Source organism: Procambarus clarkii, chromosome 26 (genome assembly GCF_040958095.1).
Source record: "Procambarus clarkii isolate CNS0578487 chromosome 26, FALCON_Pclarkii_2.0, whole genome shotgun sequence".
NCBI classification, from domain to species: Eukaryota; Metazoa; Arthropoda; class Malacostraca; order Decapoda; family Cambaridae; genus Procambarus; species Procambarus clarkii.
This window is the reverse complement of record NC_091175.1, coordinates 23,637,164-23,661,349: the sequence shown is the minus strand read 5'-3', so window position 1 is coordinate 23,661,349 and position 24,186 is coordinate 23,637,164.

The window sequence follows — 24,186 nt, the reverse complement described above, 5'->3', positions numbered from 1 at the left end:
TATATATATATATATATATATATATATATATATATATATATATATATATATATATATATATATATATATATATATATATATATATATACATATGTCGTACCTAGTAGCGAGAACGTACTTCTCAGCCTACTATGCAAGGTCCGATTTGCCAAATAAGCCAAGTTTTCATAAATTAATTGTTTTTCGACTACCTAACCTACCTAACCTAACCTAACTTTTTCGGCCACCTAACCTAACCTAACCTAACCTAACTTTTTCGGCCACCTAACCTAACCTAACCTATAAAGATAGGTTAGGTTAGGTAGGGTTGGTTAGGTTCGGTCATATATCTACGTTAATTTTAACTCCAATAAAAAAAAATTTACCTCATACATAATGAAATGGGTAGCTTTATCATTTCATAAGAAAAAAAGTAGAGAAAATATATTAATTCATGAAAACTTGGCTTATTAGGCAAATCGGGCCTTGCATAGTAGGCTGAGAAGTGAATTCTGGCTACTAGGTACGACATATATATATATATATATATATATATATATATATATATATGTATATATATATATATATATATATATATATATATATATATATATATATATATATATATATATATATATATATATATATATATATATATATATATGTCGTACCTAGTAGCCAGAACGCACTTCTCAGCCTACTATGCAAAGCCCGATTTGCCTAATAAGCCAAGTTTCCATGAATTAATTGTTTTTCGACTACCTAACCTACCTAACCTAACTTTTTAGGCTACCTAACCTAACCTGACCTATAAAGATAGGTTAGGTTAGGTTAGGTAGGGTTGGTTAGGTTCGGTCATATAACTACATTAATTTTAACTACAATAAAAAAAAATTGACTTCATACATAATGAAATGGGTAGCTTTATCATTTCATAAGAAACAAATTAGAGAAAATATATTAATTCAGGAAAACTTGGCTTATTAGGCAAATCGGGCCTTGCATAGTAGGCTGAGAAGTGCGTTCTGGCTACTAGGTACGACATATATATATATATATATATATATAGCTTTATCATTTTATAAGAAAAAAATTAGAGAAAATATATTAATTCTGGAAAACTTGGCTTATTAGGCAAATCGGGCCTTGCATAGTAGGCTGAAAAGTGCGTTCTGGCTATTAGGTACGACATATATATATATATATATATATATATATATATATATATATATATATATATATATACATATATATATATATATATATATACATATATATATATATATATATATATATATATATATATATATATATATATATATATATACATATATATATATATATATATATATATATATATATATATATATATATATATATATATATATATATATATATATATACATATATATATATATATATATACATATATATATATATATATATATATATATATATATATATATATATATATATATATACATATATATATATATATATATATATATATATATATATATATATATATACATATATATATATATATATATACATATATATATATATGTATATATATATATATATATATATATATATATATATATATATATATATATATATATATATATATATATATGTATATATATATACATATTAGTATATTTTGGTAGCAGTCTTTCCTGTAGACATATTTTATTAAATATGACCGAAAAAGTAAGATTAATAATTCTAACACGAATTTTCTCAATCTTTCGTACATTATGCTTCACTGTTGGAGGTAAATCAAAAATCACTTCTCCAAAATTCATTTTTATTTCTAGTCTGACGCGACACGGGCGCGTTTCGTAAAACTTATTACATTTTCAAAGACTTCACAAATACACAACTGATTAGAACTTGCGTTTCCCTGATTTTATATCTACATTTGAGTGAGGTGGGAAGGGTGATGTGGCATTACATTTGAGTGAGGTGGGAAGGATGATGTGGCATTAGAGGATATTAATAGGGTATTAAAAGTATCAACACAAGACAGAACACGAAACAATGGATATTGAATAGAAGTGTTTGTAGAAAGCCTATTGGTCCATATTTCTTGATGCTTCTATATTGGAGCGGAGTCTTGAGGTGGGTAGAATATAGTTGTGCAATAATTGGCTGTTGATTGCTGGTGTTGACTTCTTGATGTGTAGTGCCTCGCAAACGTCAAGCCGCCTGCTATCGCTGTACCTATCGATGATTTCTGTGTTGTTTACTAGGATTTCTCTGGCGATGGTTTGGTTATGGGAAGAGATTATATGTTCCTTAATGGAGCCCTGTTGTTTATGCATCGTTAAACGCCTAGAAAGAGATGTTGTTGTCTGGCCTATATACTGGTTTTTTTGGAGCTTACAGTCCCCAAGTGGGCATTTGAAGGCATAGACGACGTTAGTCTCTTTTAAAGCGTTCTGTTTCGTGTCTGGAGAGTTTCTCATGAGTAGGCTGGCCGTTTTTCTGGTTTTATAGTAAATCGTCAGTTGTATCCTCTGATTTTTGTCTGTAGGGATAACGTTTCTATTAACAATATCTTTCAGGACCCTTTCCTCTGTTTTATGAGCTGTGGAAAAGAAGTTCCTGTAAAATAGTCTAATAGGGGGTATAGGTGTTGTGTTAGTTGTCTCTTCGGAGGTTGCATGGCTTTTCACTTTCCTTCTTATGATGTCTTCGATGAAACCATTGGAGAAACCGTTATTGACTAGAACCTGCCTTACCCTACAGAGTTCTTCGTCGACTTGCTTCCATTCTGAGCTGTGGCTGAGAGCACGGTCGACGTATGCGTTAACAACACTCCTCTTGTACCTGTCAGGGCAGTCGCTGTTGGCATTTAGGCACATTCCTATGTTTGTTTCCTTTGTGTAGACTGCAGTGTGGAAACCTCCGCCCTTTTCCATGACTGTTACATCTAGAAAAGGCAGCTTCCCATCCTTTTCCGTCTCGTAAGTGAAACGCAGCACGGAACTCTGCTCAAATGCTTCCTTCAGCTCCTGCAGATGTCTGACATCAGGTACCTGTGTAAAAATGTCGTCAACATACCTGCAGTATATGGCCGGTTTCAAGTTCATGTCGACTAAGACTTTTTGCTCGATGGTACCCATGTAGAAGTTTGCAAACAGGACACCTAGGGGAGAACCCATAGCGACCCCATCTACTATATATATATATATATATATATATATATATATATATATATATATATATATATATATATATATATATATATATATATATATTACCTGTGGACGAGACAATCGGAATGATAGCCGACAGAGTGTATCGTGATCCAGCCTGTACTCCTCTTGACATGCCAGAAAGTATTCTGAGGAAACTACTCCAAGCTTGTACTAAAGAGGCACCCTTCTTGAGCCCGGATGGGCACATGTATAAGCAAGTAGATGGGGTCGCTATGGGTTCTCCCATAGCGACCCCATGGAGTTTTAACTCCAATAAAAATAAATTGACCTCATACATAATGAAATGGGCAGCTTTATCATTTCATAAGGAAAAAATTAGAGAAAATATATTAATTCATGAAAACTTGGCTTATTAGGCAAATCGGGCCTTGCATAGTAGGCCGAGAAGAGCATTCTGGCTACTAGGTACGACATATATATATATATATATATATATATATATATATATATATATATATATATATATATATATATATATATATATATATATATATATATATATATATATATATATATATATATATATATATATATATATGTCGTACCTAGCAGCCAGAACTCTCTTTTTGGCCTACTATTCAAGGCCCGATTTGCCTAATAAGCCAAGTTTTCCTGAATTAATATATTTTTTCTAATTTTTTTCTTATGAAATGATAAAGCTACCCATTTCATTATGTATGAGGTCAATTTTTTTTAATTGGAGTTAAAATTAACGTAGATATATGACCGAACCTAACCAACCCTACCTAACCTAACCTAACCTATCTTCAAAGGTTAGGTTTGGTTAGGTAGCCGAAAAAGTTAGGTTAGGTTAGATTAGGTAGGTTAGGTAGTCGAAAAACAAATAATTCATGAAAACTTAGCTTATTAGGCAAATCGGGCCTTGCATAGTAGGCTGAGAAGTGCGTTCTGGCTGCTAGGTACGACATATATATATATATATATATATATATATATATATATATATATATATATATATATATATATATATATATATGCCGTACCTAGTAGCCAGAAGGCACTTCTCAGCCTACTATGCATGGCCCGATTTGCCTAATAAGCCAAGTTTTCATGAATTAATTGTTTTTCGACTACCTAACCTACCTAACCTAACCTAACCTAACTTTTTCGGCCACCTAACCTAACCTAACCTAACCTAACTTTTTCGGCCACCTAACCTATAAAGATAGCTTAGGTTAGATAGGGTTGGTTAGGTTCGGTCATATATCTACGTTAATTTTAACTCCAATAAAAAAAAATTGACCTCATACATAATGAAATGGGTAGTTTTATCATTTCATAAGAAAAAAAGTAGAGAAAATATATTAATTCATGAAAACTTGGCTTATTAGGCAAATCGGGCCTTGCATAGTAGGCTGAGAAGTGAGTTCTGGCTACTAGGTACGACATATATATATATATATATATATATATATATATATATATATATATATATATATATATATATATATGTATATATATATATATATATATATATATATATATATATATATATATATATATGTATATATATATATATATATATATATATATATATATATACATATATATATATATGTATGCGAACAAGCCTGAATGGTCCCCAGGACAATATGCAACTGAAAACTCACACCCCAGAAGTGACTCGAACCCATACTCCCAGAAGCAACGCAACTGGTATGTACAAGACGCCTTAATCCACTTGACCATCACGACCGGACAAAATGAGGTGATAGCCGAGGCTATTTGAACCACCCCACCGCCGGCACTCGGATAGTAATCTTGGGCATAGCATTTTACCAAATCACCTCATTCTTTGGGGCACACGTGAGGAACACAAATGCGAACAAGCCTGAATGGTCCCCAGGACAATATGCAACTGAAAACTCACACCCCAGAAGTGACTCGAACCCATACTCCCAGAAGCAACGCAACTGGTATGTACAAGACGCCTTAATCCACTTGACCATCACGACCGGACAAAATGAGGTGATAGCCGAGGCTATTTGAACCACCCCACCGCCGGCACTCGGATAGTAATCTTGGGCATAGCATTTTACCAAATCACCTCATTCTTTGGGGCACACGTGAGGAACACAAATGCGAACAAGCCTGAATGGTCCCCAGGACAATATGCAACTGAAAACTCACACCCCACACCCCCATCAGTTGCATATTGTCCTGGGGACCATTCAGGCTTGTTCGCATTTGTGTTCCTCACGTGTGCCCCAAAGAATGAGGTGATTTGGTAAAATGCTATGCCCAAGATTACTATCCGAGTGCCGGCGGTGGGGTGGTTCAAATAGCCTCGGCTATCACCTCATTTTGTCCGGTCGTGATGGTCAAGTGGATTAAGGCGTCTTGTACATACCAGTTGCGTTGCTTCTGGGAGTATGGGTTCGAGTCACTTCTGGGGTGTGAGTTTTCAGTTGCATATTGTCCTGGGGACCATTCAGGCTTGTTCGCATTTGTGTTCCTCACGTGTGCCCCAAAGAATGAGGTGATTTGGTAAAATGCTATGCCCAAGATTACTATCCGAGTGCCGGCGGTGGGGTGGTTCAAATAGCCTCGGCTATCACCTCATTTTGTCCGGTCGTGATGGTCAAGTGGATTAAGGCGTCTTGTACATACCAGTTGCGTTGCTTCTGGGAGTATGGGTTCGAGTCACTTCTGGGGTGTGAGTTTTCAGTTGCATATTGTCCTGGGGACCATTCAGGCTTGTTCGCATTTGTGTTCCTCACGTGTGCCCCAAAGAATGAGGTGATTTGGTAAAATGCTATGCCCAAGATTACTATCCGAGTGCCGGCGGTGGGGTGGTTCAAATAGCCTCGGCTATCACCTCATTTTGTCCGGTCGTGATGGTCAAGTGGATTAAGGCGTCTTGTACATACCAGTTGCGTTGCTTCTGGGAGTATGGGTTCGAGTCACTTCTGGGGTGTGAGTTTTCAGTTGCATATTGTCCTGGGGACCATTCAGGCTTGTTCGCATTTGTGTTCCTCACGTGTGCCCCAAAGAATGAGGTGATTTGGTAAAATGCTATGCCCAAGATTACTATCCGAGTGCCGGCGGTGGGGTGGTTCAAATAGCCTCGGCTATCACCTCATTTTGTCCGGTCGTGATGGTCAAGTGGATTAAGGCGTCTTGTACATACCAGTTGCGTTGCTTCTGGGAGTATGGGTTCGAGTCACTTCTGGGGTGTGAGTTTTCAGTTGCATATTGTCCTGGGGACCATTCAGGCTTGTTCGCATTTGTGTTCCTCACGTGTGCCCCAAAGAATGAGGTGATTTGGTAAAATGCTATGCCCAAGATTACTATCCGAGTGCCGGCGGTGGGGTGGTTCAAATAGCCTCGGCTATCACCTCATTTTGTCCGGTCGTGATGGTCAAGTGGATTAAGGCGTCTTGTACATACCAGTTGCGTTGCTTCTGGGAGTATGGGTTCGAGTCACTTCTGGGGTGTGAGTTTTCAGTTGCATATTGTCCTGGGGACCATTCAGGCTTGTTCGCATTTGTGTTCCTCACGTGTGCCCCAAAGAATGAGGTGATTTGGTAAAATGCTATGCCCAAGATTACTATCCGAGTGCCGGCGGTGGGGTGGTTCAAATAGCCTCGGCTATCACCTCATTTTGTTGTAACACGGGTTAGGGTCCTCTCTCTTTACTTCCTTCTTTCTACTCCCTCTACCCGTATTCTTACTTATTATTTCTAAACCAAGGGACTCCAAAACTTTTAACAAAGCCAACTCCACGCCACGTGGTCCTAAGACGATTGACCGACTTAGGATTCTACACCCAGTATGACGTGACCTAAGCTCTGAACAAAACCCTAGAGTCACCTCTGCTGCCACCACCAGACCAGTAATACAAGAGCAATGATCGAGGTCTGGATCGATCACGCTAATTAATCAACCTAGGGGCTTGATCCCCACTATAAACGATGACCTTGAGTGTGGAATAAATTACACGGTAATGATAATTCCGATTCGATGTTAGAATCGGCGCCCAATGCAACTCCGCCTCGTGTGGACCACGTGACCAGGACAAGTATACACATAAAACACATGGAAACAATAAAATGCAAATTAATAACAAATTTAATTTATTAAAAGAAAACTAAGACAAAATCTAAATAGGTTCACTCCCTATCACTTTAACACTCCCTACTTGACCTGAGTGGCAAATGAGAAGACTATTTCTATAATTAACAATAGCAACTATACCTTGGGCGACCAGCTAGATGTCTTGGCTGGTCTAGGGGAGAGGTAAGATGTTTGACCTCTCCTAGCTGCTTCCGTGACCACACTGATTTGTCCTCGTCTGGCCTAGCCCAGACTAGAACCTTGTATCCTTCCGCCTAGTCAAAGTTTTTCCAAGTTACTAGCCAGGTTTAAGTTATAACAATTAACCTCTGTTGTACTTAATTGATCCAGACTGGTTGAATTATTTTACTGAATTAAATTACAAACATCTAACGGCAGAACTGTTCCCGATCCCCAAAAATGGTTATTAAAACTTTGAGAAATAGTAGACCTGTCAACCCCTGATGACCTATGACCGCCGGTCACTCCGCTTTAAAAGTTAGATCTGATTCGTGACGTCACTGATGGTGACTTAAACTCAATAATTAGAATACTCTTGATATTGTATCCAGTACTATTATACAATACAATTTTAATAAAAATGAATAAAGGCTAATTTTCTCTAAATTACTGAATACTATAGGATGATTCATTATACGCAGATATGAACAAAGCGTCGGTTATTTCCACCGCGAATTCCCCTGGGGGTCAGGTCACCATGCGGCTCAGCTTCCCATTCTCTTTTGTCGATAAACCACTCTGGATAATTCTTACAACAGCCTAGTCTGTTACAACCCCCCCGCACAAGCACTTAGTAAACCTTGTTAATTTGTTAAAATTCACGAGGTTTAGTATCCAAACCCACAATTCAACTCATGCCACAAACAAAAGCTAACCTAACTAATAAAATTTGACAAATAATAGTCCAACATCATAATAACCATGTTCATATTTCATAAATTTCTCAGCTGTCAACTGACAGCAATCCTCTAATATCAGTAAACATACATCCTATCCTTACTGACATAGCTAAATAACATGTCCCTACTCTACCGTCAAAAACTAGCTATTAAACTCTCTTGGCTCTTCACTAGCCAAGTCCATGTGTCCTCTAGAGCCGGCCACACCGTGCTCAAACATAACCATTAAAGTTATAAGTTCAGACTGAACTTTCAGTCATCCGGGAGCGTACTACGGAACTATCAGGTACACATCCGTGTACTAACCACTCCCCATCAAGGAACACACCTAACGTTTATTACATGTATCTAAAAATAAAAATTCCTATACTATATCACAGGTTACGGCTGACTGTACAGCCAAGTGTTCTCACTCACTAGAAGTGTCAATGTTTATATTGGTCCGCCTCTCCTGTGTTCAAACATTCTGAAAGAAAAAAAAAATAGCACAACATAATTTTCCATAACCGTTTGTTCTGGGCTGAGACAATTACACAGGGGCTTCGATTTTGATTACTGACCAATTTATAGTTAAATTTCATATATTATACCAGAATTATTTTAAATCTGTTTTTCAACATTTATAAAGAATTGATTCTAACTCTGTTTTTCAACATTTAAACAAAAGTGTCCAGATGTTCTTTACACAGATGTTCAGAGCCACTTTGTTGTTTGTATCAATTGTTCATATTGAGTAAGCGATAAAAAAAAATCTATGCTGCTGGATGCTGAATGTAGTCGCTGACGATGACGGTGTCGATCTTGCTTCTCCCCATGTGTAGACATCAATACCTGGTCCTCTTGTACTCCCATCCGGTACTACTGAATGACGACAGAGTGTAGTAGAGCTGAGTGCCAAGTGACAGCTGTAGAATACTGTTACTTCGGCCATTAATCTTGCTCTCGACAGTCCACACGCCTTCATATCAATCACAGTTCACACGGCAGTCTTGATGTTAAACTTGACGTCGCAGATGACCACAGCAGAGCAGAACTGGATGTACCAACGGTGTCTCGTAGCAGGAGTGATGTTAGAAGGTCGTAGAGGCGGGTTGCTTGTTTGCAGAACAGGTGAATCTCGTCTTCCATCATTGCTCACGTCATCTCAGGCGTTTCTTGATGTCACCAGGTTACTAGGCCGTAAACACCAACTGTGCATACCCTCGTACCGCCGACTTTAGGCCAAAGGAGACAATTTTGCGACCTTCTATTGGCGAGTCCCGGTACTCTGTAGGGAAACCGTGCCTTCCACCTGTGACCGCCTTACTTCCGCTTTCTTGTTACTTCAGATGACGTAATCATTAATCTTCCGGCGAAACTCTTGAGTACTGCTACGCGCTTTCCATTTCTTGACCTCTCCTCCAACACTGCTGGAATGGCTGCAGTCTTGATGACGCAGCAGGTGGGTATTGGTGATCTCGAGACAGCTACCCCCGGCGTTGTATGGCACCTCCGGTGACTGCTATAATGTGGACAGCTCGCTGGCCCTGACAACCTCGTTAGTGACGTGAGGCGTCGGCCGGGTGACTCTTGGACAGTCACTCCTCCCCACAGTAACTGATGTATGGGTTACTGGGTCTGGTGGGGGGAGGGCTTGTGTAACGTGCCTCCCCCTCGGTCTTTACAGACAAGGGTTCACGTGTGGCTGGAACAACTGGGTCGGTGTACCAATCAGACCTGGGAACAGACAGACACAACACAGCGGAAGCATAGATATACTCTGGGTTTGGTGGAGGTGGAACCCCAGAGCACGGTAAAAGTTGCTACCTGAGTCAAGTATAGACATAGTACATCTCATTGCCTTTACAGGAAAATCTAATGAATACTAAATTATACTAACCAAGGAAGTTACTTTACTGTATAGCGCGAGATCTCGTCACCATAGGGTGGCGAGACTGCACCTGACTACTGATGAGCGATGACAGAGGGTCATCCTCATCTTCTGACTCGTCGGTGAAGCCATGAGTCAGCACTGCTGAGTCAGGAACTAGACCCGCTGAAGGCAGTTCTAATTCCTCTCTAGCATGATATTGTTTCAATTTATTTACATGAATTGTCCTTTCCACCTGGTCCTCGAACACTCCTTTTATAACAAGATTAACCGGCCCCGCCCTTTTAATTACTCTATATGGTCCTCGCCACCTCGGAGCTAGTTTCCTGCTCTGATTGGCGGGCGCAGCCTCATTCACTCTCAATACGAGGCTTCCTTCCTTCAACTCAAGAGGGCGCACTTTCTTGTCATAAAAATGAGCATACCGAGTCCGTGCCTTCTTGGACGCTTCAGCTGCAATATTCCATGCATTTCTCATTTTACCAAGGACCTCTGAAGGATAGTCCTCCCCGTATGCAACATTATGTCTGTTAAGCAGACCTGACGGGAAATTGCATGAATTACCAGTAAACAAATGAAGTGGTTGGGTGTTAATTGATTGGTGGATGGCAGTATTCAAGGCGAACTGAACATAGGGTAGGTGTTCATCCCAGGTGTTTGCATCATGTTCAGCAAGGATTGCAAGCATATCCTTGACTGAACGATTAGTCCGTTCCGTCATTCCGTTTGCTTGTGGGTAGTAGGCTGTTGTAAAAGCCGAAGTTGTCTCTAAAATCTTACAAACTTCTCTAAATATATTCCCATTGAATTCTTGACCCCGGTCAGAGACTAAGACTTTAGGAGGTCCGAATATAGTAACGAACCTACGCAAGAACGCATCTGCAACCGTACGAGAATCCTTCTGAGGTAATGCAACTAGTGTAGTGTATCTAGACAGATGGTCAACTAGCACCAACACGTATCTGTTACCTGAATGACTGTGGTGTAAATCAATCAGATCGGCCCCCACACGATCTAACGGTTCACGAATTTCAGGAAATTCCTGAAGTGGGGCTTGTACCTTAAGGGTACCTTTCCTCCTCTGGCAACGAGGGCACGACTTCACGAAATTGATTACCTCAGAAAGTAATCCTGGAAAATAAAATAGAGACTTTGCTTTTAAGTGGGTTTTAAAGATCCCCGGATGCCCTGCAATTTTTGAAGCATGTGCAAGCTTTAACGCTGATGACCGCAACGCGTCCGGAATAACTAGTTGAAATACTGCCCTATCATTCTGGCTATTAACATAATACAGGACGCCCTGTTTCATCTCAAAATCATGTATAGGTAAATTCTTTTTCTTTTTCGGGTATTTTCCTCCCTCTAAATACTCAATAATTTCTTTCCATCTAGGCTCGCTCATCTGGTATTCTCTCATTTTATCTGATGGAATGGTTTCAATGTTTTCATTAATTTGAACTGCCGCTATATTTCTACTTAGCGTATCTGGCACAACATGTGCTGGACCAGGCTTGTACAAGATCTGGAATGAGTGGGCCGAAAGTTCGTGAGACCAGCGTGACATTCGTGGGCATTTCGTTCGCTTTTTAAATATATGTGTTAACGCTCGATGGTCTGTGTAGATTACAAAATGCCGCTGAAATAGGTAAGGCTCGAAATACCTAACTGATTCTACTACTGCCAGTGCCTCCCGATCCGTAGCTGAATAACGAACTTCAGGTCCTTTGACCTTCCTACTGAAATAGGCTACTGGATGGGGTAAATTATCTGCGTCTCGCTGAATTAAGCACCCGCCAATAGCTATACCGCTGGCGTCAGTGTGCACTTCCCACTCTTTATCAAAATCAGGAATAGCCAATACCGGTGTCGTGATTAGTTGGTCTTTCAGTTTGCGATAGGCCTCGTCATGTTCTGATTTCCACACAAACTTCGCATTTTTCTTTGTCAGATCAGTCAGGGGTGCTGAAATGCCAGCGAAACCTTCAATATGACGACGAAAATATCCGGCCGCCCCCAAAAACCTACGCACGTCCTTTGCTGTCCTTGGAGTAGGCATGTCAGCAATGGCGCGGCAAGAATCTGGGTCAGGTCGGATACCGTCTGGGCACACCTGGAACCCCAGAAATTTGAATTTCTGAGCCGCCAGGGTGCACTTCTGAACATTCAGCCTGAAACCTGCCTGATCTAACAACTTCAAAGTCTCAGTCAAGTCCTGTAGGTGTTCCTCAAACGTCCTGGAATATATCACAACATCATCCAGGTACGCTAAAGAATGCCTACCCAGTACCGGACTAAGAATGAAGTTGATGGCCCTCTGAAACGACGAAGGCGCTGTCTTCAAACCAAACGGCATCCTACGGAATTGATAAGTGTGCCTACCATCCGAGAATGCTGTTTTTTCCCTATCCTGTTCTGCCACCGGAATCGCCCAATACGCCGATTTTGCGTCAAGAGTTGAGAAATACTTAGCAGCACCAAATTGATCTATTATCTCCTGTATTCGGGGCAACGGATACACATCACCCTTAGTTAATTCGTTCACCTTCCGGTAGTCAACACAGAAACGATAACTACCGTCCGGTTTCCGAACTAGCACAACAGGAGAGAGCCATGGTGACGTACTAGGCTCTATCACGGCCTGTCTCAACATTTTCTGGCACTCCTCCCTGATAATGTTCTTTGCCTGTTCCGGCAACCTCCACTGTCTTGTGTACACAGGCAAATGGTCACCAGTTGGAATGGTGTGCTCGATCTTATCAAGGAGACCAATCTGGTCATCCTCTGTCGCAAACAATTTCGGGAATTTTCGTAAAACTCCTCTCAGTGCCTTCCTATCCGCCTGTGCAACATGTTGCAAATCAAGTGCTGAAATTAATTTTTCCACTTCCTCTACATTCTGTGCAACATTTCTCGTCTGGTATTGTACTTTGGATGGTGTTTTAGTGTTCAACATATTTAGTGCACTACATTGTGCAGTGACGGCTGGCGTCTCAGCTGACTCATGGTGAAAGATTTCTGTGTCCTCCACCATGGTTCCCTGAGATACCCTATCACCTGCCCTGAAGCGAAAAGTCTTATGTGAAAGATTGACAACTGGAATGAGTGCACCTTTATCGAGCACTACAACTAAGTGATGAGGAATTAATAAACTATCACATCTCCCAGCCACCTGAAGGGTGGTACCTGGTTGTATGTCAACACAGAACATACGGCTACTTTAATAAATTTAACAGAATGTGGTGGGCAACTCTGTTTGGTCAATGCATGCAAGGCGCATGACCTCTTAACTGTGTCTGGAAGAGACTTAAAAATCAATTTTGGATAGTGCGCATTATATTTCAGCTTCCTCTTAATTGAAGCTACAACTGGAGGATGGTCGATCATCTCCACTGGGTAGGAAGTCTGTCCCAACTGCAACCTGCAGTTCCTAGCCCCTTTTTGAGCAGACAAGGAATAATCAAATCGCGACAGAAAATCAGTTCCCATTAAGATGTGACCAGGAAAATCAAGGTTCTCTACGATCGTACATGTGTGAGGCTGCAATTCCCCATCAATCTCAAAATTAACTGTACCTTGACCTACGATCTCAATCTTTTCCCCATTGACTGCTGTTAATGTCTTTGCGCAACGTTGAAGACGTGCATACTTAAAATTGCTGAAGGCTGACTTTTTAATTACCGTTGCCTGGCTTCCTGTATCAACAAAAGCTGTCAATCTCACACCTTCCACTTTCACCTCAAACGTAGGCCTACCATCACTAGGAGCCTGCTTTCATGCTTTCGTAGGAGTGACTTCGCAATCCCTCTGTATATGCCCGCGCTTCCAGCAGGAGTAACACCTCCGCGGATCTCTGTTGTTACCCCGCGCAGGGTGGCTCGAACTTGCAGCTGAGGGCTGCTTCCCGCCTGATGAACCCGCGCCACAGTTCCTCGGCTTGGCTCCCTCGCCTTTACTTAACGCCTCTACGTATGGCGACAACTGAGTGCCCGGCGTCTCCGTGCGCATCTGCCTGTCTAAGGCTGTGGCGGCCTGGGGTTGGGGTTGAGGTATGGTGTGGGTGGCCTGGGGTTGGGGTGTGGATGGAGGTTGGGGTTGAGGTATGGTGTGGGTGGCCTCGGGTTGGGGTGTGGATTGAGGTTGGGGTTGAGGCTGAGGTATGGTGTGGGTGGCCTCGGGTTGGGGTGTGGATTGAGGTTGGGGTTGAGGCTGAGGTATGGTGTGGGTGGCCTCGGGTTGGGGTGTGGATTGAGGTTGGGGTGGGTATGGGGTGGCCTGGGGTTGGAATGGGTATGGGGTGGCCTGGGGTTGGAATGGGTATGGGGTGGCCTGGGGTTGGAATGGGTATGGGGTGGCCTGGGGTTGGAATGGGTATGGGTATGGGGTGGCCTGGGGTTGGAATGGGTATGGGGTGGCCTGGGGTTGGAATGGGTATGGGTATGGGGTGGCCTGGGGTTGGAATGGGTATGGAGTGGCCTGGGGTTGGGGGAAGGGTTGGTATGGGAATTGAGGATGGGGTAGGTATGGGAATTGAGGATGGGGTAGGTTTTGTTGTAGTGACGGATGAGGTGTACCTAGGTGTTGTGGGTGCTGTGGTATTGGTGTTATGTTGGGTAGTTCCTGCTGTTGGTGTGGTTGTTCATGTTCCCGTTGAACGGGTTGCTGTTCTCTACCGAGCGAAGTGGGACGTCCTGCCATACTAACTGAGGCCCCCTGTCTACCCTGCTGGCATGGCGTCGATGTTATTTGTGGGGGAACCCAAGACGGCTCTCCCCACTCATGGGACGACTCCTCGCAAGACTCCCCACTCATGTCAATAATAGTATCTCTCCAGGGATGGAAAGATACCCTCGACTGCCCAGTCCCATGCAGAACCCTTGAACTCGTCGCTTCAGTCCCACTGGCCCCACCTGTGGTGCCAGTTGAGCTACCTGAGCGATCCCCAGTGGTGTCGGAAGAGGTTCTATCCTCTACACTCCCATTCCCACTGGTCCCTACTGACTGGTCATTATCTGGGTTAAACATTTTCTGTGATTCCTGGTGTGCCACGTCTTCTAAACTACCCTTTAGTACACCCTCGACCCGGACTCACTACAACCGTGATTTTATACAAAAAAAAAAAAAAATCAACTCTTTTCTAAGAGAAAACTACTAAATTCCCAAAATAGGAAATACAACGATTTATCGAGAGAATCGCTGAAGTGAATCCAATGAATGAGTGTCTGCCCCGCACTCGTGTCTGACCGTGAAATATCCCGCAGTTCTATTGCTGAAGCCTAAGTCCTTTACGTTAAAAAAATTTTAAAGAATCTAATTTATATAAAACAATTTAAATGATAACGCAACTAACGCGCAGCACTCGTGATGGAGTAAGAAAGAATATTTACTGAATTTGAATACTAAGCGCACTTGAAGTGAGCAGCGTGGCCACTGATGACTGATGGAGCAGGACCAGCTGCGCTGAAAAAAAACTAAGTCCCGCGCTTTTTCGCTTAAACGCTGAAAAATCAAAATTTTTGTTCTGAAGGAAGAATAACTAGTTTTACGTTAATAAACCGCTCTAGCGATTAATATAGACACCCAGGACCTATAAATGCTTACTAAAAATTGAATTTTTATCAAAAAAACTGCGTTTTTACTCAATTGCTGGACTCTGCCAATTTTTCTGACTCCGAGGGAAAAAAAAATTTCTATCACCCCAAATATCACAAAACTCCTTTAATTCACAAAAATTTGGGTTTCTCGTTCCCAGATATAAATACGTTATTATTTACTACTGACGTTGTATACAGAACAATACTGACACATCGGGCGGTTTCAACACTCATTAATTCGAATTTTCGTCCAAATCCGAGATTTTCACCTCAAATGGACTCTGACAAAATTACAACACGATTTTCTCGAAAAATAACTAAATTCGGCAAAAGTGTAATTATCACTGTTTAATGCTTACGGACAGAATTACGTCCCTTGCGCGCACTAGAGAGTAATACTGACCCTAGGATATACACGAAACATGAAAATTAGAATTTCCGCCAAAAAGTCAGATTCTAGCCCAAGCTGGACTTAGAAAATTTTCCACCTACGTTTCTACTGAAAACAGAATTCTAAGTCTATAAACACAATTCTACCGTCTTACTGGTAAAAACTAGAAACTATCACTTGCATCGACTGGAGAGTCCTAATGACGCCCAGATCATACACGTGACCCACGAATACAAATTAATTACAGTTAACGACTTTCCGACATTGACTTAGCCGAAAACTTATCCCAAAATACTTAGAAATATTCCACGGACAAATTACATTTACACGCAACTTACTATCCCTTAAACTCCTTCACTTATCTATCGTGACCGACACATAGCCCTAAGTCCAGAGGATTAACTACACTCTAGCAACAACGCCTCTGACTTAGACTAACAGAACAGGGAATAACGAAACTTAACGTACGCACTTAGCCTAATATGCAAGAAAACGCTAAACACTTTGAAAAATTTTTAACCGGGGATTGAATTTAGGGGAAAAAAATTAATCTAGAACAACGCAAATAAACGGAAATTACTTTATAAATTTAAGTATACTTAATTCAAAAATGCACTCGACTTAAACTTATAATTGTTCCTACCGGCTCGCCGTACCACACCTAGCCTAGAGGCCACACCATCTAGGTTCCAACAGAGCGACACGCAGCTTTCAGCAACAATTATGACTAGGGACGACTCAACCTCCACTAAGTGTGCGATCACTTAGTTGTTGAATCGCTGCTAGGTAGTTTACTAGTCCGTCCCTCGGAGGCCGCAACGCCCTTCACGGATTACGTTTTTCCTTAGCGTTTTGGGTCGTCTAATAACGCCCTCGGACTATCTACTGGCGTCCCACAGATATATCCGCCCCCGACAGCCCTCAAGGAACTGCTGTTGAGAGTATGGTGGCTCCCAACACCTCTGAATTAATTGCAATGGGTCGAGTATGGTACCCAGTCCAATCAACTCGGAGCGGTCTCCTTTTCAATAAATCTATTTTAACAGCCTAATCTTACTAACTAAACCTTAATCATATCAGCCCGCATGACCCAAGATTCGCCAATCCCCACTCAAACGCACTTGTGGGGCGCACTGCTAATCCTGGCCCGCGGCTGTCTCCTTAGCATCCGCGCACGTGTTCGAACGGCTAGACGCGTGAGCCTTTCAACAATTTCAAACAAAATTGTTGAAACCACCGCTGTGCACCATTGTAACCCGGATTAGGGTCCCCTCTCTTTACTTCCTTCTTTCTACTCCCTCTACCCGTATTCTTACTTATTATTTCTAAACCAAGGGACTCCAAAACTTTTAACAAAGCCAACTCCACGCCACGTGGTCCTAAGACGATTGACCGACTTAGGATTCTACACCCAGTATGACGTGACCTAAGCTCTGAACAAAACCCTAGAGTCACCTCTGCTGCCACCACCAGACCAGTAATACAAGAGCAATGATCGAGGTCTGGATCGATCACGCTAATTAATCAACCTAGGGGCTTGATCCCCACTATAAACGATGACCTTGAGTGTGGAATAAATTACACGGTAATGATAATTCCGATTCGATGTTAGAATCGGCGCCCAATGCAACTCCGCCTCGTGTGGACCACGTGACCAGGACAAGTATACACATAAAACACATGGAAACAATAAAATGCAAATTAATAACAAATTTAATTTATTAAAAGAAAACTAAGACAAAATCTAAATAGGTTCACTCCCTATCACTTTAACACTCCCTACTTGACCTGAGTGGCAAATGAGAAGACTATTTCTATAATTAACAATAGCAACTATACCTTGGGCGACCAGCTAGATGTCTTGGCTGGTCTAGGGGAGAGGTAAGATGTTTGACCTCTCCTAGCTGCTTCCGTGACCACACTGATTTGTCCTCGTCTGGCCTAGCCCAGACTAGAACCTTGTATCCTTCCGCCTAGTCAAAGTTTTTCCAAGTTACTAGCCAGGTTTAAGTTATAACAATTAACCTCTGTTGTACTTAATTGATCCAGACTGGTTGAATTATTTTACTGAATTAAATTACAAACATCTAACGGCAGAACTGTTCCCGATCCCCAAAAATGGTTATTAAAACTTTGAGAAATAGTAGACCTGTCAACCCCTGATGACCTATGACCGCCGGTCACTCCGCTTTAAAAGTTAGATCTGATTCGTGACGTCACTGATGGTGACTTAAACTCAATAATTAGAATACTCTTGATATTGTATCCAGTACTATTATACAATACAATTTTAATAAAAATGAATAAAGGCTAATTTTCTCTAAATTACTGAATACTATAGGATGATTCATTATACGCAGATATGAACAAAGCGTCGGTTATTTCCACCGCGAATTCCCCTGGGGGTCAGGTCACCATGCGGCTCAGCTTCCCATTCTCTTTTGTCGATAAACCACTCTGGATAATTCTTACAACAGCCTAGTCTGTTACATTGTCCGGTCGTGATGGTCAAGTGGATTAAGGCGTCTTGTACATACCAGTTGCGTTGCTTCTGGGAGTATGGGTTCGAGTCACTTCTGGGGTGTGAGTTTTCAGTTGCATATTGTCCTGGGGACCATTCAGGCTTGTTCGCATTTGTGTTCCTCACGTGTGCCCCAAAGAATGAGGTGATTTGGTAAAATGCTATGCCCAAGATTACTATCCGAGTGCCGGCGGTGGGGTGGTTCAAATAGCCTCGGCTATCACCTCATTTTGTCCGGTCGTGATGGTCAAGTGGATTAAGGCGTCTTGTACATACCAGTTGCGTTGCTTCTGGGAGTATGGGTTCGAGTCACTTCTGGGGTGTGAGTTTTCAGTTGCATATTGTCCTGGGGACCATTCAGGCTAGTTCGCATTTGTGTTCCTCACGTGTGCCCCAAAGAATGAGGTGATTTGGTAAAATGCTATGCCCAAGATTACTACCCGAGTGCCGGCGGTGGGGTGGTTCAAATAGCCTCGGCTATCACCTCATTTTGTCCGGTCGTGATGGTCAAGTGGATTATGGCGTCTTGTACATACCAGTTGCGTTGCTTCTGGGAGTATGGGTTCGAGTCACTTCTGGGGTGTGAGTTTTCAGTTGCATATTGTCCTGGGGACCATTCAGGCTTGTTCGCATTTGTGTTCCTCACGTGTGCCCCAAAGAATGAGGTGATTTGGTAAAATGCTATGCCCAAGATTACTATCCGAGTGCCGGCGGTGGGGTGGTTCAAATAGCCTCGGCTATCACCTCATTTTGTCCGGTCGTGATGGTCAAGTGGATTAAGGCGTCTTGTACATACCAGTTGCGTTGCTTCTGGGAGTATGGGTTCGAGTCACTTCTGGGGTGTGAGTTTTCAGTTATATATATGTATATATATATATATATATATATATATATATATATATATATATATATATATATATATATATATATATATATATATGTATATATATATATATATATATATATATATATATATATATATATATATATATGTATATATATATATATATATATATATATATATATATATATATATATATATATATATATATATATATATATATATATATATATATATATATATATATATATATATATATATATATATATTGTGACGGTAACGCGTTGGTGTTCGGCTGTTCAAAGCTAGGGGTATGGCCTCGTCACATAGTATAAAAAAAAAATAGAAAATCTGGAACTTCGTCTGTGGTAAGGTAAGGAGAAGACACACAAAACACAAGTAAACTTTAACAATGGAATTTTAATTACGTTAAATAAATCAAAACATGAATAAAATGGACAAACAAATTCGTATAATAAAATCAATCAAAATAATAAGAATAATTAAATGACACAATGAAAAGTTACGTTAAGACAAGTGAGCAAAATAACAAGAAGTGCAATAGACAAGTAAATGAGAGGTGCTGGAATATTGGCTTTAAGCTATCACCTCTCTTAGTACACGTATGCCAAAGCTTACGTCTAGCAGGGAGAAGTGTTAACTGTGAAAGCACGGAATATTCTGAGGACTGAGGTCGTGGCGGCCCCAGACATCAAGTAGTATGGGGGGGTGGAGTGCAGTTGCAGCCCGACCGGCGACCAATCAGAGGAGCCGGCATCAAGACGGGTAGTTTGGCGGTTTGAGTCTGAGCAGGTGTTCCTGGCTGCATACGTTTTGCGCTCTGGCAAACCTTGGAGATGTTGTTGTCGTTGTTGGACATTTCTTCCATAGTAGTTTTATATAGTTGTATCGACGTAATTGTGGAGGGAAGAGCAGGCTCAATCTCTTGAAGGAGATTATTGTCACAACTCTCCCCCGAAGCCTGCGATTCTGGAAGAAGTACGTCGTTATGTAGTGGAGTAATGGATGGAGTCGCTTCTACTTCATAAACTCTGGAGAGATCATGGGCTAAGATGTTGTCGGAATCTTGGTATAGCGTGTCTCCAGATTGAATTTCTGCAGTTAGCAAGCCCATAGTAGAAGACGTTGAGATGAGAAGTGGGCGTGCTGCAGGAGGTGTAGGGTGGTGTGGTCCGTGTTGATGGTGGACCGAGCACTTTTCAGGTGTGGAGTGAAGTGCTGAAGCTTCAGGATGAGGAAGAGTAGCTCCTTGCCAATTGTTCCGTAGTTCCTTGTAGCAGTAGTCGCTGACAGGTGTATTCTCCTCGCCTCGTTGCTGCATCGCGACACCACCAACGTCGGTACCACTGGCGTCGACATGGAGGATGAAGGGCTTATCTGACGAGGTGAGAGTGGAATTAGAATAGGGCAAAGGAGCACGATTATTATCCTGAAAGCATTTGGGAAGATCATTAAGGATTTCGGAATTAGAAAGCGCCGACTCCTTGTCAGTGCTTTCGGGAGGAGAAGCTGGGAAGGTCTCACTGTGGATGTAGGGTTCTGTGAAGGTAGAACAGTTAGTCAGGACAGTGGGAGGAGTACCATTATATTGCTTCAGGAGGTTGACGTGGCACAGCTGGGTCTTCCGCCGCCTATCTGGAGTCTCTATTACGAAGTTGTTATTATTCCTGCACTCTTTGACGCAGTAGGGTCCTGAAAACCTGTTTTGTAAAGGTGAACCTGGGATAGGGAAGTAGGCAAGGACGAAGTCTCCCGGCTTGAATTTTCTTACTTTGCTGGTCTGGTCGTAATGAGTCTTCATTCTCTCCTGGGCTTTCAATAGATTATCATGGGCAAAACGGTGGACTCTCTCTAGAATGTGTTGAAGGTTTTGAAGAAACTGGGGCACATTCTGATGCTCACTGAAGGTGGCATCTCAGAGAGAGTCTTTGAAAGCCTTAAGGGGAGTACGGCACTTACGGCCGTAGAGCATCTCATAAGGAGATACTCCTAGGGACTCATTGGGGAGACTTCTGTAAATACACATTATAAGGTCAATCTGCTTATCCCAATCCTTAGAGGTCTCACTACAAAACTTTTTCAAGAGTGCTTTGATTGTCTGATGACTACGTTCAAGAGAACCCTGTGAAGCAGGATGATAGGGGCTGGACAATACCTGTTTGATGTTGAACTCCTCCAGTGTCCTTTTGAAGAGATCACTGGTGAAGTTGGTACCACAGTCGCTCTGAATCTCCCTGGGAAATCCGTATTGAGTGAAGATCTTCAATAGATGTTTTATAACCGTAGCAGCCGTGATGTTCTTCACTGGAACTGCTATGGGAAATCTGGTGGTAGGACACAGGATGGTTAGGATGTAGGCGTTACCGGAACTGGTCCGAGGTAAAGGACCAACACAGTCTATTATGAGTCTGTGGAAAGGTTCCGCAGGCACCTGTATGGGAATCAGTGGCGCTCTGGGAATGGAGATGTTCGGTTTGCCTGCCATCTGACATGTATGACACTGTTTTACGTACTGTTTGACGTTATTTACCATACCTGGCCAGTAGTAGTCTTGACGAATTCCATGGTAAGTCTTGTTGAAGCCGTAGTGGGAGAGCGCTCCGTGGGCCAGGTGTAGAATAGTGGGCCGCAGGCTGGTGGGAATCACAAGTTGTTCGATGTTGGCCCAATCGTCCTCCTCCTTCAGTTTACTGGGTCTATATCTGCGGTAGAGCAAGTCGTTCTCTAGGAAGAACCCAGGAATACTGTCGGGTTGAGTCTCAGCCTGGAAAAACAATGGTGTTAAAGTAAGATCTTCCCTCTGCAACTTACGGAACTCCAACTTGGTCAGATGCGGGGGTAGTTTCTGAGGGTCTTGAGGGACAGCGGTAGCAGTAGAGTCAGCTGGCTGTGGACGTGCGGCTTGTGCACGGGTGGTCACGAGAACCGGAGGAGAAACTTCATCACTCTCTTGAACCTCTGCTGGAACATACTCTAGAATAGGGTTACTTGGCACAGAGTTACACACCTGGGGTTTGTCCATGACGATCAGGTTGGTCGGTTGCAGGTCTTCTGCCAAGTCGTTGCCTAGGAGAAGTTGCACTCCAGGCATGGGAAAAGGCTTTTCCCTGACGGCGACTTGGACTTCCCCGTTCACGTAGGGACAATCCAGGTGGACTCTGGCGAGAGGGTATGGAGTGGTAGCAGTGAGGTCAGTGATGAAGACAGTTTCTCCGGTGTAGACGATGTTGGGCACAGCCGACTTCAAGATGATCGATTGAAGAGCCGCTGTGTCCCTCAAGATCTTCAATTTGAAACGTCCCTCCGGATTTGAACCGTTGGCAGAGACAGTTCCAGTATACAGGTGGTTACTGAAAAGAGAAAGATCATTAACACCAACATTCATCACAGGCTTACCGGACTTAGGAGGAGTTCGTTTGGGTTTTTGTTGGTCAGTGGTTCCCTTGTATTGAGACTTACCACACTTGTCTATGGTATGTCCATAGAGTCTACAATACTTGCAGTACAGTTGTGAACCAGCTTGATCGGGGCTCACTTTCTCGTAACTGTACTACGACTTCTTACTGGAGGATGGTTCGGGTGTCAGCCGGTGGATGAGGCTGTAAGTGTCAGCCGACTTAGCACACTTCAGGTAGTCGGTTTCTTCTTTATCTGCTAAGTAGAGGCGGACAGGAGGCGGCACACGTCTCAAGAATTCTTCAACAAGCATCAGGTTGACGAGTTCTGCAAAAGTAGAGACATGTGCTGCTTCCAGCCATTTCATGAAATACCTCCGTTTCGTGTTAGCAAACTCGAGGAAGGTAGTGGTACTTGCCTTAAGGTGGTCACGGAATTTCCTTCTATAACTTTCAGTAGAGAGGAGGTAGGCGTCCAACACTGCTTGTTTCAGAGTGTGGTAGTCATTCTCAGACGCCAAAGTACTGAGTGTGACTGCAGCTCTACCTGTAAGATGGACTCTGAGAAGTGTGGCCCATTGGTCGACAGGCCAACTGAGTTGATTAGCAAGGGTTTCAAAGGTGGTAAAGAACACATCAACTTATATATATATATATATATATATATATATATATATATATATATATATATATATATATATATATATATATATATATATATATTTATATATATATATATATATAAATATTTATTTATATATATATATATATATATATATATATATATATATATATATATATAAATATATATATATATATATATATATATATATATAAATATATATATATATATATATATATATATATATATATATATATATATATATATATATATATATATATATATATATATATAAGCCTATACTTGCATAAACCACAAGGGTAGATTAACAATCTTTGGACAACACCCACCAGTGAGACTCGAACCCAGAAAGCACAACTACCTTCCAGTAGCTGCCATAACTAGTATGCTTTAACCCACTACACCATCAGACCCTACAAAAGAAGTAGAGACTTCGAGATATATATACATCTCAAACATCTCCACAAGAGATGTTTGAGATGTATATATATCTCGAAATCTCTACTTCTTTTGTAGGATCTGATGGTGTAGTGGGTTAAAGCATACTAGTTATGGCAGCTACTGGAAGGTAGTTGTGCTTTCTGGGTTCGAGTCTCACTGGTGGGTGTTGTCCAAAGATTATATATATATATATATTATTAAATATGACCGAAAAAGTAAGATTAATAATTCTAACACGATTAAAGTAAGATTAATAATTCTAACACGAA